Below are 14100 nucleotides of genomic sequence, written 5' to 3'. Positions count from 1 at the left end.
TTTATTTGTACTGCTGCTAATATACTTTATATGATGATGAAGTGCTACTGAGTTGTGTGCAAATTTCGTTAAATCAGTGATGTGTATGTGTGCTGTCAGTTATGTGTATGTGCTTATTTTAATCCAGTGAAATATGGCACTGAACTGTAGCTAGCTAAACGGTAGTTTTGCTTAAATTGGTGAAATTTGGCACTGAAATGTAGCTAGCAATGCAAATATCTCAATGAATTCAGCTCTGTTTTCTGTGTGAAACTGTTGTTGTTAAATGAAGCCACATTCCAGTCCACATGCCAATGTATTTTCCATGTTGTGATGGAGGCCTTTTTTGCCTTGTCCACCCGAGAGGCCCTTGAGTTTGCTGGAATGTCGATTAACTTCCGTTCCAGCAAATTCGGGTACTCCATATGTCCTATTTTCAGCAAAGGTCATGCTGAAATTTTCCGTGAATTTTAGCATGACTTTGCTAAAAATAGGACATATGGGGTACTTGTGACTAATGCATGGGCCGGGGTATCTTAGTAGTTAATTAAGTAGGATCAAGTGCCCCGGCGTACTTGTGACTAATGCATGGCTTTTAGGGTGCCTCGCCGAAATGATGAAAAGTTAGGCTTTTAGGGTGCCTTGGCGTCGAAAAACCCTCAATGATAAAAGCTTAGATTTTAGGATGCCTCGGTGTCGACAAACCCTAAATGATGAGACCATGATCTTGTTCCTTGACAATAACCAACTTTTTGACCAAACTTTGTTTCTATTTAGAGAGAAACATGGCCCACAACGATGAGGCCGGGGGTTCGGGCGGCAAGGCATTCTGGGAGCTGTCCCAGGAGATGGAGGAACAACCTCACTTGTATGAGGCCGCCGCCTTCCCCACCGATCCTGAGACCACGGATGGTGCCGCCGAGGATGACCACACTGATGCCACCACTGATGGTGCCGCCGAGGATGCCACCACTGATGATGGCGGCGCACGCACAGATAGCAGCCAGCCGAAGAGGCAACGGAAGGACCGGCGCCCGATCGTGCTCCGCACCCTCAAGGAGGAAGTTACTGAAGTGGACTCCAACGGGAATCCAACGGCGCCCGAACGAATAGTCAAGGGGTACTCGCTTCAGCTCGGGTGCATTGTCCGGAGCACCGTCTCGATCAACACCGAGAACCTGAGGCATCCTGACCGGGGGAATTTGCGCCACCTCCTCTTCACGAAGCTGCACGAACGATACAAGTTCCCCGCTGAATTCGAAAACACAAGCCTCAAAGGGAATAAAGTGAACAATGCTGCCCTCACGAAGATGAGCAAGGCCCTGTCTACTTGGAAAAGCAATGTGAAGAGAATGATCGAGAAAGGTGAGAGTTATGAGAAGATCAAGGAGAAAAATCCTTCGATCACCGAAGATGACTACAACGACTTCAAGATCAATTGCTCGAGCACCGCAAGCTCCCAATCAAGTGAGTGGGGGAAACAAATGCGGGAGCTGAACATAGGGGAACACACACTCGGTCCCGGCGGTTACAGAGTGGCGGAGCCTATATGGGACAAGGAGGAGGCGGACCGTGCCGAGCAAGGCCTACCGCCCCTCTTCGATAAATACGGTGACAAGCAGACCAGGAACTTTGTCAGGGCCCGGTACAAGAAGGACCCGAAAACAAAGGAGCTTACCACGGATCCGAAGACCAGGCAGCTTGAGCTTGTTCTGGTAAGGAATACACCCCCGCGTAATTAGCTCCATATGGTTGCATTCTAATTAATGAAGCCGAATTTCTAAATGGTTCACATTCCTTCCGCAGGCGACTGAAAGCAGTAGCGCGGGGTCGACTCAGAGCAACCCTTGGGACACCACTCTAAATAGGGGGTTGAATATAATGAAGAACAAGGATAAGCTCAGTAAGCCGACGTCAGCTGGTCGTGTGGCCGGCAAAGGCTTGTCGACAAAATGGGGGTCATACTATACCGCTGGTGTGCGGAAGGAGAAAAAGACCAGCTCGGAAAGCCAGGCGCGAGAGGTTCAAGAACTCAAGGCACAGGTGGCGCGGATTCCGGAGATTGTCCAAGAGCAAGTGGAACAACGACTCGGAGCGACGATCACCGCCCTTGTGCCTACCTTGATCTCGGGGTTGAGTGCGTGGATTGCGGGCGGCCAACAGGGGCCGCCCCCGATTCCTAGCTTCACGGCCAGCAACTCGCATAATGCGATGGCGGGGCCATTGGTGCCTCCGGCGGAGGCGGCATTGGTGTCTCCGACGCCGGCACGGGAGCTTAATGCACCCGGGTGTACGCCGGCCGGCACCTCTTCAGCAAGCGGCCGCTCCGTCAACTGCACGCCCGCCGTTGGCGGTGCCTCGACATTAGCCGAGCTCGACGCCATCATCACGGTAACTAATTAAGCCTCTCTCGGCCGAGGACTTCATCTCCTTGCCTTTGACTGGGCATCCCTGACGCCCTACATGTTTTCGCAGGGCGCCGCCGACGTTCCGTGCACTCTCCTCCACTTCGTGAACAACGAGTTGGTCGATGTCGCCAAGGGCAAAATCGTTCAACCGGGCAACCCCTTGTTCCACGGTACCCAGATGCCACCCAACTTGTTTAGGGTTCAACTGGTTCGGGTGCTGCCAGGCTGCGACGACTTGTTACCTCCGATTCGACCCGTCGGGGCCGACGATGATGACGTGATGACCCTCAGCGCCTGCCTGAGCTGGCCCCTGCTTTGGCCGAAGAGCCAGATTCGTTTGGGGGCGGGGGACACCACCCCAAAGACAACACCGCCAGTCGTGCCGGCGCCAAGTCGGCCCCATGGCAAGACCGCCGTAACGGTGCCGGACATCCCTATGCCACTGGATCCAAACATGCATATGGCACAGGATCAGAACGACGACGACGACGACGATGATACATTTGGCAACGTCGATCAGTACTTTGCCGAGCATGGGTACGATGGCGACTTCATGGGGCCTCCTTCTCAAGAACCAAACCCAACAAAAGACGTGTGCGATCTAGCTCGTACCGCGGAGAAGCCAAGTTGCAACAGGCGCCGTCTGGCGTTCAGCTCTCAGGAGACGCCTCCAGCTGCCGACTTCACCGAGCCTCAGATAGGCGAGGTGCGAAATATTATCAGCCCCAACACACTCAAGAAGGCGGTCTGTGAGCAGAACTCGGTCCCATTACAGGAGAAGAAGAAGGCACGCAAAAGAAAGACTAAGAAGGGTGCGAGCCAGCCGGCACCGAGTACGATCCGTGCTCAGGACGGGCCACCTTCACCGCAGGATATCTCGAGGAGGGTGCATGTGGCGGGTAGGGCGATGCTACCACCAAATATGCTCAATGCTGCAACCGGTGCTATGCGGAGTCTGCACGACAGTGTTCTTTCTTTGGAGAAGCGGCGTCTCAGAGAGAAGGATGTGGCATACCCGGTTTTCGTGGCCAAGGTGCCAGAGGGCAAGGGCTTTGTGGATGGCGACATCGGGGGTACGATCGTCCTGCGGTTTGATGACATCTTTGCTATGTTTAACCTTCATCCGCTGCACTACACCTTCGTTCGGCTATTTTCGCTGAGTATGGAGATGCGGATCATTCGCGACAAGACCCCGGACATCGTGATAGTCGACCCCTTCTACATGCGTGCCAAGATCTTGGGCAGCGCTGGGGACCGGCAAGTCGCGAGTTCTTACCTCGAAGGCGTCATTCTGGCAAACCAAGATAAGGATAACTTCCTCGTGCCTTACTTTCCCGAGTAAGTCCTCCCCTCAACCGGCCCGTAACATATGAATTCTTACTTTTCGATCGTTTTTCTTTTAACATTCCGTGTTTTCTGCAGTGACACACGTTGCACGCTCATCCTCCTAAGCCCCAAATATTCCATGGCCACGTATTTCGACCCGGACCGTCAGTCGAACGTAGACTACACAAATGTCAAGAAGGTTCTTGATGATGTTCTCCCCGGCTACGCCCAATCTGGAGGCACCTTCACCAGGCCTATTCGTAAGTACGGCAAGCACGTGTTCTCCCACAATACGACGTTCTGCTGCGTCAAGCAGCCGCCTGGCGGTCAGAAGGGTGCCTACTACGCCATCCATCACATGCGGGCGATCGTACGGGACCATCATCAACTTCTGCTACCGAGTAAACTCCAAGATTGGGCCGCGAGCGTGTCGGCAATCCAGGACGCGGACCTCCGACAAGAATTCTTTCGCATCCAGTCGGAGTTTGCGGAAATCATCCATCAAGATGTCCTTCGTACCTCGGGGCAGTTCTACCTCAGAAATCAACCGTCCAACAGTGACATCGACACAATGCTACAAATGCAGGATGACAACGCCCGTTCTTTCATGACTCCCACGATAGACGGCGGCTTCATCCACGCTCCGGTCCCTTGAGTCGAGTTGTCTAGTTCTGAAACATCGATTGGCTCATGTTGTAATTAAACTTTAATGAACTTGTAGTATGTCTCTTTGGTTTTGAGAGTCGTTCAACTTAGATGTAATCGATGCTATTAATGTCTTGCTTTTCTCTTCCGATCGTTCTGTTGCATAATTATATATTGCTTATGTATTGTCTGTGAATTGGTACTAACGTTTCGTTTGGCTAGTGCATAGTGATGCCGACGTATGTCGTGTACAAGGGTAAGGTTCCCGGAGTCTACGATGACTGGGAGGAGTGTCGGAGACAGGTTCACCGATTCAGCGGTAACAGTTACAAAGGGTACACCACTAGGGCCGAGGCCGAATCTAGATACGCCCGCTATCTAGCGGGAGAGGGGAGGGAGCGTTGGAGGAACCGGATGAAGACGAGTTTCATCGTGATGATGCTCATCGTGATGACCGCAGCTCTCTTCTATGTGATGGTAGTTTAGATGATCGATATCGACTTGTAATGCGAAGACAAACTCGCTACTCGCGGTCTCGAGACTTGTAATATAATGTTCTATCTTTGTTCGGTCTTTTTAATTCGGAGACTAATATGATGAATTGTATTCGGAGACTAATATGATGAATTGTATTCAAAGACTAATCTTCTATTGTATTTGATGAATCTATTGTTGATGTGTGCTGTCTATATTTTGTCAAATTATACATTTTGTAACCTGTGCAAAAAACAGAAAATAAAAAAATAAAAAAAACCTAATATTCATACTAATGGCGCATCACACGACAGTGCGCCATTAGTATGACAGTGCATACTAATGGCGCATCACTGGGTAGTGCGCCATTAGTATGCTGCGGTTACTAATGGCGCATCCAGAGGTGGTGCGCCATTAGTATGCCAAAGCACCTGGGTGTACATGCCAACTGGGAGGCATACTAATGGCGCACCCTCGCATATACTAATGGCGCACCAGGTGGTGCGCCATTAGTATACCAGATACTAATGGCGCACCAGCTGGTGCGCCATTAGTAAAAATTACTAATGGCGTGCTATCAGTGGCGCACCAGTGATGCGCCATTAATGGCCATATTAGGTGCGCCATTAGTAGTGGTATTTCTAGTAGTGGCACGTGGGCCCCCTCCACTTATTCTTGCACCCACACACCCCGTGTTCCTCCAAAAAAATCCCCCACCAGCTTAAACCCGAGTTCTAGCTCATCTTGCTGCTGTTTTTGATCTCCTCGCTCAAAGCTCCATTCATAAAACTGCTTTGGGGATTGTTCTTCGGTATGTGACTCCTCCAATGGTCCAATTAGTTTTTGTTCTAGTGCTTTATTTATTGCAAATTTTTTCTGCTTAGGTGACCCTGTTGTTGAGCTTGCATGTCAAATTTATGTGGTCAAAAGTAGTTTTAATGCATGATATGGCCTCTAGGCACTTGTAGGAGTGGTTTCTATCAATCTGGTTGAGTTTGATTCACTTTTATTTTGAGTCACTAAAAATTTCAGAAATTTTTCGGAGGAAGAAATATGTTTAGGAAAATGTACCAAGGTGGTTCCTCAAGGAAGCAAGGCCAATGCTCGTGATACATGAGCCGGACAATGAACTACCAAGGGAAGCTCAAGTGCGGCCTTGTGAATGGCCATCAGAGGCGTTCATGGTCCAGGCAGGCATCAAGGATAAATTGGACGCATATGTGCGTAACGCTGATCTTGAGGGCTTCTTGTCAGATAAGTGCCGACAATACCTCTATCTAACTGATTCATTTGTGAGAAGGTTTAAATTTACATCCTCGTGCAATTCTCACATTGTTTTATTTGATCTTTATGATAAGTCATATACCATGGACCTAGAAGATTTTAATACTGCTTGTAAACTCCCGCACTGGGGCAATGTTAGTGAACCTCGCAAATCTGAATATAAAGACTTTCTTGCTAGTATTACCGTGGGGGAATCTAGGGAGATCACACAAGGTACCATAGGGAGCATTCATTCCCCTTCCATACATTATTTTTCTCTCTTCATTGGTATATGCATTAACGGTAAAGATTAGGCTTGTCACATGTGTGTTCCAGATCTTAGTGTCCTCAAGAGTGTGGTATTAGGTGATAAACTATATAATTTGGGGTCCATTGTTGCACGTAGGTTGCATCACAACAGTACAAGTGGAGATTTTTTGGTGGAATTTATGCAACTCATGTAGCTAACTATCTTGATATACCAATACGTGGAAATGCTATTGAGTTGCCTCCTGCTTATCTAGATTATGATGCTATGGTTTGCCACCAGTTTGTTGAGAAGAACGATCAGTTCCTCCAGTACCAACTAATCTTTGACAGACGGTGCACCGTTCATGTTGCTCTCCCTGCTCCTACTTTCTTTGAATTATAGGCAAAAGGGAGATATATTATAACCAGGGAGGAGGCGAACGAGTACGAGAGGAGGACGGAGGCAGCTCGCCTCCAAGATGCAGCTCGTTAGGCAGTAGTTGCTACATCACAGTACGACCCTAGTTACAACTTTGGATATCCACCAGGCCAGTCGTGGCCATAGAACACCTTAGGCCAAAAGCCTAAGCTTGGGGGAGTACGTATTTCTCACCGAAATTACATTCATGTTCACACACTCATGCCAATTTTCGGTGCTCATACTTTTTCATTGTACTATCCATGCTAGTTTATTTTCTTTTCCAACATTCTTCTTGTGTGTTTGAAAAACCTTAAGAAAAACCAAAAAAAATTAGTCATAGCTTTTAGCTAGTTTACTTTCCATGCTTGTAGTATTAGTAATTAAAAAGAAATCCCAAAAAGATTTCTCGTTCTTCTTTTGCTTGTTGGGAGCTTTCCCATGTAAATAGTTTTATTTCTTTTCTTTGGGGGCTGAGAGGAGAAGACCATGATGAAAATGTTGAGTGGCACTCATATGCATTATTGTTGATCTATCAAAGAGCTCATATTACCTTGTCTTCTCCCTTGTATTGAATACTTGCAGATTCCACCTTAGTCCAATGCACCTCCACTATTATTGTCATTGTCAAAACCGGGAGATCTCGGGTAGGGGGTCCCGAACTATGCGTCTAAGGCGGATGGTAACAAGAGGCAGGGGACACGATGTTTACCCAGGTTCGGGCCCTATTGATGGAGGTAATACCCTACGTCCTGCTTGATTGATCTTGATGATATGAGTATTACAAGAGTTGATCTACAATGAGATCGTAGAGGCTAAAACCTAGAAGCTAGCCTATGGTATGAGTGTTGTTGTCCTACGGACTAAACCCTCTAGTTTATATAGACACCGGAGGGGGCTAGGGTTACATAGAGTCGGTTACAAGGGAGGAGATCCACATATATGTATTGCCAAGCTTGCCTTCCACGCCAAGGAAAGTCCCATCCGGACACGGGACGAAGTCTTCAATCTTATATCTTCATAGTCCAACAGTCCGGCCAAAGGATATAGTCCGGCTGTCCGGAGACCCCCTAATCCAGGACTCCCTCTCTATCCCCTGAAGCAGGCTTCAATGGCGATGAGTCCGGCGCGCAGATTTGTCTTCGGCATTGCAAGGCGGGTTCCTCCTCTGAATACTCCATAGAAGATTTTGAACACAAGGATAGTGTCCGGCTCTGCAAAACAAGTTCCGCATACCACCATAGAGAGAATAATATTTCCACAAATCTAATCTGCTGACACGTTTAGCAACATGACATTATGCCATGGCCCGGTCTTTATTCGAACCATTTTCCCCAACCAGCACTGCACATATCGCGAGGCGGTTTTCTTGACACGTCTTGTCAAAACAGAGATCATGTCCCCCTATCACGGGATTCTCATCAATATGGGTATGGGTAACCCAACCGCGCCATCAATTATGGCGTTCGAGGAATAAGCGGTTTTACCAGGTAAGTGGGGAGGCGTATCACCTCTTCCGCCCTTATAAAGGGACAAAGATTCACCCTTTTTACCCACGCCCTCTTCCTCCTTGCTTATCCATTCTCACGCACTCGAGTTCCAGCGCCCAAGTTCGCATCTTTCTTCTCAAACCACTCCAAGCATGTCCGGAGCGGGAGGCAAGTGGATGGTCTCCTCCGTCACGAGGAGCACATCACAAAGCTATGGGAAGCCGGATATCTGGCCGCGGACATCGCGCACCGGCTACCAGATGCGGGGCAGATCGTCCCTATGCCCGCACCCCATGAGAGGGTAGTTTTCCTTACCCACTTTGTCCGCGGACTGGGATTCCCCCTTCACCCGTTTGTCCGCGGGCTCATGTTCTACTATGGGCTGGAATTTCATGATCTGGCCCCCAATTTCATCCTCAACATCTCGGCGTTTATCGTCGTGTGCGAGGCCTTCCTCCGCATCAGGCCCCACTTCGGCCTGTGGCTGAAGACCTTCAATGTTAAACCGAAGGTGGTAGTCGGCCAGCAAGCGGAGTGCGGAGGCGCCATGGTGGGAAAAATACCTAACGTCACCTGGCTCGAAGGCTCCTATGTGGAGACCATAAAGGGATGGCCATCGGGGTGTGGTTCTACATCACCGAGCCGCGCGACACCAACTGGGTGGCGGCCCCTGAATTTCGATCCGAAATCCCCACGCGGCTCACCTCCTGGAAAGAGAAGGGCCTGTCCTGGGGTTCCCCGGTAGAGCTGACCGGACTCCAGACCTGCATCAAGAACATTATGAGCAAGAAAATCAAGCTCGTCAACGTGGTCCAGGTCATGCTCTTCCGTTGGATCCTCCCGTGTCAACGATGGGCATTCAATTTGTGGGAGTTCGACCCGACCAAGCACCAAACGCTGCGAGAGCTCTTCGACACGATGCACAAGGACGTCTGGAAGGTGCTGTTCAAGGGCACCGAGGTACCTCCTACCCTTACCGAGGACCGCGGACTCAACGCAAAGAGCCATGCCAATCTGGTAAGTTTTTATATCTCACAGGATATTTATTTGCCCCGGTTGAATCATGTGCGGAATCTAAGCTTCCATGCCGTTAACAGGACTGGGTAGAGATGGCGGAGCAGATCAATTGCCTAGCCCCCCTGCCTGAAGATCCTGCAGATGCTCTCCTAACGGAGATGCTGGTTCCGGTGCCTTACGAGTTGTCGGATATGAATAGTGATTCACTTCCGACCGCCTCCACCCCTTGCCCTACGGACAACGTCGAGGTGTTGTCTAAAAAGGCACCAAGCCAAGGGGAGCTAGTCCTAGGGGTGCCTCGAGGCGACCTTCTGGACCCTGGGCGCAAAGGGAGCAAGACTCCCACGGGCTCCAAGTTCGGCCCCTAGCCGAACACTGCACCGGAACCATCGGTGGTTCCGGACTCCGGCAGGCAATCCCCCGTTACGAGGGGTGAGCCGCCGATGCCGGTAGCCTCTGTCCATCCAGAGGCACCGGACAACTTGATGGAAGCGCTTCGCGGTGCTTCCATCGACGAAGAGCACCACACTATCATGAGTGCGGTGATCGAGAAAGTTTAGTCCGCCAAAACGGACTGACCGAAGCTTGCGCCAGCCTCCTAACAGGCTTTGAGCTAAGCAATCAAAATATAGGAAAATATTACCGCATAGACAGTTGCTTTGTTTGGTGTTCACGAAGAAAGGCCGAATAGGGGATCAAATAATGACTCGGGAGTCTAATCAGAATATGTCTATGTGCATGTGCATGCTTCACTGCTGGCCGCTGCCGCACGTACTGCGGAGGTCGCTGCACTGAAGCAGGACCATGAGCGGTCCGAGAAAGAGCTCGGCCTTACCAAGAGGCAGATCGAGGAGAGCAAAGGTAAGCAATACCTTGTCTATATATTAAAAAGAAATTTGGTTGTAAAGTAATAGGATCATTATGAATTTGTCAGGGGCCACAACCGAGGTGGCGACCCTGAAGAAGGCGCTGTCCGAGGCCGAAGACAGAGCGGCCAAGGAGCGCATTAAGCGAGAAAAGCAACAAGCCCTGGTAGGCGAGGTGCAGCAAGAGCTCGAAGCTCTCACCAAAAAACACGAGTCCTTGGAGCATGACTCTAAGACGCGAGAGTCCGAGCTTGCGAAGGAGCTCAAAAGTGCACGGAGCGCCAAGGCTGAAGCCCACAAGGCCCTCTAGGAGATGGATGCGGTGAAGAAGATAGTAGCGGGTAAGGCATTCATTATGCAAAGCAAGCATGTGAAGGCAACTTTCCTTTTACTTACCCAAGTTCGGAGCTCTCTAGGAGCGTTCGTAGTTCTTCCCCGCAGTGTACTGGATGCCGCAGAGTTTTACTGAGCTGAGGAGGGGAGCTCGACGGAAAAGTTGTTCTGGTCTCCGTATACTGGGACCGAACACCCAATGCCCTTGAGCGACCAGCTGAAGCAACTGGTCGAGCTTCACAAGGCGGCCGAACAGGCCATGAAGGGTCTTATAGTCCGGATGTGGCCCGACGATCCCCTGCCTAGCAGCTACTTCGGTCTGGTGAGGTGGCTTGTGGATGCCTGCCCACGGCTTTATGTCATAAAGTGGTCCATCTGCATCGAGGGTGCACGCATGGCTTTTTCCCGGGCTAAGGTGCACTGGTCGAAGCTGGACGCCGTGAAGCTGGTGAAGGAGGGGCCACCGGAGGGCAAGGAGCATCATCGCCCCGAAATGTATTATGACAGTGTCCTGAAGGGTTCCCGCCTTGTGGCGGAGGAATGTGCCAGAGATGTGATTTTTTAATGAACATGCTCATGTGATCCTGTAATATGAAACGAGTTCATTTGCGCTATGCAACGCTTTTTGAATTTAAAATATTACCTTCTGTGCGGCCGTTTATAAAATCTGAGAGTTGGCTAGTCGTCGGCTTCTGCCCCCATGTAACTAGTACTGGGTTGTTCGGGATAAACCTGAGCACTCTTTATCCCAATTGTTGGTCCTTCGAGGGAGGTGTTCAGCACAACGAACCAGGCAATCGGACTATAAGGCTTTATCACTCTCATTTAGCCATACAAGTCTACAATTTTAAATTTTGGCGAAGCCCCTAGTATTCGGAAGGCCGAATTGGGGGCGCTATATACGCCTAAGTCGGACAAGGCCGACTCCTCGCCCGAAGAGGAAAAACTCTTTAAGGACTTGAGACCTCTCGAACAGCGACTAGCTCTCGCCTTATCATGACAGTCAGTTTTTGGCTTTGTCTACTAAGGTGCTCGTCCGGAAGAACCGGGACACAATCGCAGTAGTTCTCCCAGTGCTACCTTAGCCGATATAGCGAAACGTAAGGTACCAAAACATGGGAGCCGGGCAAACCCAACTATAGACCCAAGACATGATTCGAAGCTGATGCATATAATGTTATAAGTTCGGGGTGCCGCACTATCGAAAGTGTACGGACTTCTCACGCCGTATTATGGGGTAAACGAAAGCCCCTGGCGTACTGACCATACCAGAATGTACGGGTGCAAGTTGTTGTAAATGAACATATAAGAAAAAAGGGATGGATAATGCAATAATAGGCTAATGCTATGCATTGTTATTTAAATAATATGTCGAAGCATACTGAAACAAGTAGTGCAATAAGCAGAAAATAGGACTATTTGACATGTCCTATCCAAGGGCAAGCTGCGTATGGATAGTAAAAAGCGGATATATTGATTATTATTAGAGACCGCCTAGGGGTTCCCTTGTACATCTTAGCTTCTTGCCTCCTTGGTTGTTCCTTCCCGTAATGTGTCCGGCAATCGTACTACCGGAAAGGGCTTCCAGATAGTAAGGTCCTGAAAGAGAAAAAATGATAAAAGTATGCAACCCCTAGGGAGGTTAAGCCGCATTGCGGGACTGCCCTGATCGTGCCCCCTCCTATGCCCATGGTATTTTTAGTGCGTAATTATGTACGCGCGGCACGGATTTCATTGCTTGACTGGGACTGGGACGGGGCCCGATTTGCTAGGCGAGCTCTGAACGTGCCAGGCGATCATGTTGCAGTTTACTCTGGACTCGCTTGATGGTGTCCGGGGGCTGTATCGCCGAATTGGTGGTTTGCCTTAAAAGGCTGCTTTGTGCTTCTACTGCGAGGGCCGCAGTGTGCTCTTCCGTGCAGAGCGAGCGTTCTGTGTTTCCATTGACTGTTATGACCCCCCTAGGTCCTGGCATCTTGAGCTTGAGGTATGTGTAATGTGGTACCTCATTGAATTTTGCAAATGCGGTTCGCCCGACCAGTGCGTGATAGCCACTGTGGAATGGGATGATATCGAAGATTAACTCCTCGCTTCGGAAGTTGTCCGGAGATCCTAAGACCACTTCCAGTGTGATTGAGCCATGCATTGGGCCTCTACACCTGGGATAACACCGTTAAAGGTGGTTCTGGTGGGTTTGATCCTCGAGGGATCTATACCCATTTTGCGCACTGTATCCTGATAGAGCAGGTTCAGGCTGCTGCCGCCGTCCATAAGGACTCGAGTGAGGTGAAATCCATCGATGATGGGGGTCTAGGACCAGTGCGGCGGATCCACCATGACGAATACTAGTGGGGTGGTCCCTGCGATCGAAGGTGATTGGACAAGCGGACCATGGGTTGAACTTTGGGGCGACGGGCTCCATCGCATAGACGTCCCTTAGTGCACGCTTCCGTTCCCTCTTGGGAATGTGGGTTGCGTATATCATGTTCACTGTCTTCACTTGTGGGGGAAACCTCTTCTGTCCTCCTGTGTTCGGCGGTCGGGGCTCCTCCTCGTCATCACTATGCAGCCCCTTGTCCTTGTTTTCGGCATTCAACTTGCCGTCCTGCTCAAACACCCAGCATTCTCTGTTGGTGTGATTGGCTGGCTTATCGGGGGTGCCGTGGATTTGACACGAGCGATCAAGTATGCGATCCAAACTGGACGGGCCCGGATTACTTCTTTTGAATGGCTTTTTCCGCTGACCGGATCTAGAGCCTCTGAATACGGCATTGACTATCGTATCATCGGTGTTATCACCGTTGTTGCGGCGCTTTTTTGTCTGTTACAACGTGGTCTGCCATTGGCATCTTTGGTATCCAAAGTGCCTGGATTCCTTGATGTGTTGTTGCTGCGAGCCAGCCAGCTATCCTCACCCGCGCAAAAGCGGGTCATGAGTGTCGTGAGGGGTGCCATAGACTTCGGCTTCTCCTAGCCAAGGTGCCGGGCGAGCCACTCATCACGGATGTTATGCTTGAATGCCGCTAAGGCCTCTGCATCTGGACAGTCGACAATTTGGTTTTTCTTAGTTAGGAACCGTGTCTAGAATTGCCTAGCCTATTCCCCTCGCTGCTGAGTTATATGGCTCAAATCATCAGCATCCGATGGTCACACATAAGTGCCCTGGAAGTTGTCAAGGAATGTGTCTTCCAGATCCTCCCAACTGCCGACTGAGTCTGCTGGCAAGCTATTTAGCCAATACCGAGCTGGTCCTTTGAGTTTTAGTGGGAGGTACTTGATGGCATGTAGATCATCACCGCGGGCCATGTGGATGTGGAGGAGAAAATTCTCAATCCATACAGCGGGATCTGTTGTACCATCATACGATGCGATATTTACGGGTTTAAAATCCTCCGGGAATTCGTGATCCATAACTTCATCTATGAAGCATAGGGGGTGTGCAGCGCCTCTGTGCCGGGCTATATCACGATGCAGTTCATATGAGTCTTGTCTGCTGTATTCGGCCCGGCCGGATTTACTTTTAGTGTATCCGGCGTGACGGTCATCGCCCCGCGTTGGCGCGTGCCCCCGTGACCCGTATATCGACCTTGCATGTTTCGCCCTGCTGTCGAATACGTCTCGCAGGTCTCGTG

This window comes from Triticum aestivum, chromosome 7A (genome assembly GCF_018294505.1).
Source record: "Triticum aestivum cultivar Chinese Spring chromosome 7A, IWGSC CS RefSeq v2.1, whole genome shotgun sequence".
Taxonomy (NCBI): Eukaryota; Viridiplantae; Streptophyta; class Magnoliopsida; order Poales; family Poaceae; genus Triticum; species Triticum aestivum.
The sequence above is the reverse complement of the archived record's forward strand: the minus strand, read 5'-3'. Positions refer to the sequence as shown.